Source organism: Rhinoderma darwinii, chromosome 3, assembly GCF_050947455.1.
Source record: "Rhinoderma darwinii isolate aRhiDar2 chromosome 3, aRhiDar2.hap1, whole genome shotgun sequence".
NCBI lineage: Eukaryota > Metazoa > Chordata > Amphibia > Anura > Rhinodermatidae > Rhinoderma > Rhinoderma darwinii.
The window spans coordinates 73,319,920-73,324,922 of record NC_134689.1 but is presented as its reverse complement, the minus strand read 5'-3'; positions in this window follow the sequence as shown (position 1 = coordinate 73,324,922).

Sequence of the window (5,003 nt, the reverse complement as noted above, 5' to 3'; positions counted from 1 at the left end):
AGCCCCCTCCAGGAAGTGGCGCCACTCTTCAAATGCCCATTTAATGGCTAAGAGTTCGCGGTTGCCAATATCATAGTTACTTTCAGTTGGCGAAAACTTCCTGGAGAAGTAGGCACAGGGGCGGAGATGGGTGAGGGACCTGGTACCCTGGGACAAGACAGCCCCCACTCCCACCTCAGATGCGTCAACTTCCACGATAAATGGCTCCATTTGGTTGGGCTGAACCAGCACCGGGGCCGAGACAAAGCACTTCTTAAGGACCTCAAAAGCCTGGACAGACTCAGGAGGCCAGTGGAGGAGATCAGAACCTTTGCGAGTGAGGTCCGTAAGGGGCTTAGCGATGACCGAGAAGTTAGCAATAAATCTCCTGTAATAATTAGCAAACCCCAAAAAACATTGTAACGCCTTCAGGGAGGCAGGTTGGACCCATTCTGCCACAGCCTGAACCTTGGCGGGGTCCATGCGGAATTCATGAGGAGTGAGGATTTGACCCAAAAATGGAATCTCCTGTACCCCAAACACACATTTTTCGGTTTTGGCAAACAGTTTATTTTCCCGAAGGACCTGGAGCACCTTCCTGACATGCTCCACGTGGGAGGACCAGTCCTTGGAAAACACCAGTATGTCATCAAGGTACACTACCAGAAAAATCCCCAGGTAATTTCTCAAAATCTCATTTATGAAATTCTGGAAGACCGCAGGGGCATTACACAACCCAAAGGGCATGACGAGGTATTCGAAATGGCCTTCGGGCGTGTTAAACGCAGTCTTCCACTCATCCCCCTCTTTGATGCGAATAAGGTTATACGCCCCCCGTAGATCCAATTTAGAAAACCATTGGGCCCCCTGAACCTGATTAAAGAGATCAGGAATCAAAGGAAGGGGATACTGGTTCCTTACTGTGACCTTATTCAGGCTACGGTAGTCAATGCATGGCCTAAGACCACCATCCTTCTTCCCCACGAAGAAGAAGCCAGCACCTACCGGAGAAGAAGAGGGACGAATGTAACCCTTGGCCAGGGATTCCTGGATATACACTCTCATAGCTTCACGTTCGGGACAAGAAAGATTAAATATCCTACCCTTAGGAAGCTTAGCTCCTGGTACCAATTCGATAGCGCAATCGTATTCTCTATGAGGAGGTAACACTTCGGAGGCCTCCCTAGAGAAAACATCAGCGAAGTCCTGAACAAACTCGGGTAGCGTATTCGCCTCCTTAGGGGGAGAAATAGAATTAACAGAAAAACATGACGTACAACATTCATTACCCCATTTGGTTAGCTCCCCAGTATTCCAGTCAAACGTAGGATTATGCAACTGCAACCAGGGAAGACCTAGAACCAAATCGTACGATAATCCCTGCATCAACAGTACAGAGCATTGCTCCAAATGCATGGAGCCAACAAGGAGTTCAAAAACAGGGGTATGCTGTGTAAAATAACCATTAGCAAGAGGAGTGGCGTCGATACCCACTACCGGGACAGGTTTAGGCAAATCAATAAGAGGCATAGCAAGGGACATAGCAAATTCCACAGACATGATATTAGTAGAGGACCCTGAATCCACGAAAGCACTGCCGGTAGCAGACCTACCACCAAAAGAGACCTGAAAGGGAAGCAAGATCTTAGTACGTTTTTATATTTACGGGAAATACCTGTGCGACCAAGTGACCTCCCCGATGATCACTTAGACGCGGAAGTTCTCTGGCTGCAACCTTACGCTTAGGACAGTTGTTCACTTGATGCTTGTCGTCCCCACAGTAGAAGCAGAGACCATTCTTCCTGCGGAATTCTCTACGTTGTTGGGGGGACACGGAGGCCCCGAGTTGCATAGGTATCTCTGAATCTTTCGGGGAGGAACGAAGCAACGGAGCTTTGGGAGGCATCATGGGGGAGTCGGAGGAGAAAACACATAAACGTTCACGTTGTCGTTCCCTGAGACGTCGGTCAAGTCGTATAGCTAAAGCCATAACCTGGTCTAGGGAGTCAGAAGAGGGATAGCTAACTAGCAGGTCTTTCAGGGCATTCGACAGACCCAACCTAAACTGGCACCTTAAGGCAGGGTCATTCCACCGAGAAGCTACGCACCACTTCCGAAAGTCAGAGCAATACTCCTCAACAGGTCTCTTACCCTGACTTAAGGTCACCAGCTGACTCTCGGCAAAGGCAGTCCTGTCAGTCTCGTCATAAATAAGTCCGAGAGCAGAAAAGAAACAATCAACGGAGGAAAGTTCAGGGGCGTCAGGAGCCAAGGAGAAGGCCCACTCTTGGGGCCCTTCCTGGAGCCGGGACATAATTATACCCACCCGCTGGCTCTCAGAACCTGAGGAATGAGGCTTTAAACGAAAGTAAAGCCTACAACTCTCCCGAAAGGAGAGAAAAGTCCTCCGGTCCCCTGAGAACCGGTCGGGCAACTTGAGGTGGGGTTCAAGAGGTGCGGTGCGGGGAACTACCAGGGTAGCATCAGGCTGGTTGACCCTCTGAGCCAGGGCCTGGACCTGTAGGGAGAGACCCTGCATTTGCTGAGCCAGGGTCTCACGGGGATCCATAGTGGTGTCAGGGACCAGGGGTAGACTAGGTATGGGCTTGTTATTATGTAATGGCAGGGGGTAGGGAGACGGACAAGTGAGCCCTAATCTACCCGCCACTCTGTCCCTGCCTACTTGCAACGACCCGCCCTAGGCGACGGGGTACAACTGGGCGGCGGTCCCTGCGCTCAGTAAGTGCACGACAAACACGACAAACATACAAGGAACACAAGCAAGGAAAAGGGGCCGTTGCCCACGGCAACACCGTGAGCAACCAGAGTGGCGAACGAGCCGAGTCAAGCCAGGAGTGTGCGAGGTACAAAACGAAAAGCAGAAGAGTAGTCGGTAAGCCAGGGTCGGTATGGAGCAGGATCAAAAATAGCAGGAGCTGTAGCTGGGCCAGGAACCACAAGGAAAGAAACAAAAGCAATAACAAGCACCGAGGGACAGGAAGTGCAGGCTTAAATAGACCGAGGGCGGGAGCTAGCTGAGTCTGGCCTGGTTACGATAGGCTCTCCCACTCCTAAGCCTGCCAGCCTGAATGGTGGAAGCAGGAGTCAGTCTCAGGGATGTATTCTCAGGTGCTGACTGATTAGTTCTGGGAGTTAACCCCACTGTGCCTGGCAGATCCTTTACAGTACGAGGTACCAAACGCAGAGCAGGAGAGTAGTCAGTAAGCCAGGGTCGATATGAAGCAGGGTCAAATGGATAAAGAAGCTGCAGCAGGACCAGGAAACAAAACAAGAATCACAAGCAAGGAGGAACAGGAAAGGCAGGTATAAATAGACAGAGGGCGGGAGCTAGCTCCGTCTGGCCAGGCTGTGATAGGCTCTCCCACTCCTAATCCCGCCATCCTGAGTGGTGGAAGATGGAGTCAGTCTCACAGACATAGAAGCAGGTGCAGGCTGATTACCTATGGGCATGGGTATAGACGCTGTGCCTGGCAGATCCTTAACATAACATTAGTGTGTGTATGTGTCTGCACATAGAGATCTAGTAAGATCAAGATGTGCAGTGTAAATGAATGGAGAGAAGTGTATGACGCTGATTGGTCACTGATTGGTCAGCGTCATACACTTCTCTCCACAACGCCCACTTGGTCATATAGTAAAACACACCCAGTTGTCCATTGAGAAAATCATTAGCATAAAGCTAAAATAGGTCATAACTCCGTCAAAAATGATTGTTTTTCTAAATAAAAAACTGCTGTAATCTACATTACAGCGCCGATCACATCATGTACAAGATAGACCACTTATAATGTGGTGACAGAGCCTCTTTAAATTAATAGTCCACCAAGGCTCTCTTTTTAGCTGAAAACGTTTCACACTCCCCTTTCTGAGTGACCAGCAAAGTCCCTGAATAACAGACGCCCTTTCATACAGTATAGCAGTCACTAATCCCCTTAAAGGGGCAGTCCACTATTAGCAAATAAATCTTATCCCTTGTATAGTAATTTCTCCATACAGTGGCATAACTGAAGGGGTCGCAGCGGTCGCAATTGCCCGCGGCCCCCCGCACCACGTCTATAAAATGTTACTATAGTACCTCCTGGGGCCTGTGAAATAAACTACACGGGCCCCTGTTACTATAGTAACTGACAATATACTTATCCTCCTCGTTCCGTGCGCAGGGGAGATCCTGGCGTCTCTTCACGTCATGATGTCGCATCGCTGTGCGCAACATCCCGACTCTGGATGGAGTCAGGACCTCCGCTGCGGTCGGTGCTGAAGAGGAGGGTAAGTATAGTATTACTGCCTGCTGGGGCCCGGGTTGTCCAGTCCCTAAAAATGTATGGCCTATCCCCAGGATAGGCTACCAATAGCTGATGGGTCAGGGTCCGCCTGCCGGGACTCCCGCCAATCAGCTGTTTTGAAGGGGGTGCAGCGCTCTCACTGCGGTGTGACGGCGATTCAGAAGTGACCGGAATGAAGGGGAAGCAGCGCTTTCACTATCTCTGCACCCCCTCCAATACAGCTGATTGGCGGAGGTCCCGGCAGGCGGACGCCATCTGTAGTGGATGGCAGGCACCGGGGCGGCCGCAGGCTGGTAAAGTACAAAAACAGTGGCCCTTCCCACCCTGGTAATGCTCGGCTGCTGCTCTGTTGTATCTGGCTGGCTATAAAAATGTGTGGGGGAGGGGCCCACGTCGATCTAAAAAAATAAAAAAAATAATAATTGGAAAAATCGATGTGGGGTTCCCCCATTTTTCAGAACTGTTTCCCCCCCCCAGCTACACCCCTGCCCAATATTCCAAAACATCTTCTCCATTTAATTCAAGGACAACTCTGATAAGACGGGCAGGACCTCCTGCCACCCTAAGCACCCCGGTGGTGAACGCCAGCGAGCAGCAGCTTTAGGTTGTCTAAATTGTTCTGTACAATAAAGTTTATTGGATAAAGAAAAAATGTCCAGCAGCTATTGGCCAGCTATAGGTTCCGCCCCATTTCCTAAGTAACAGCAGAGAGTGGACTGG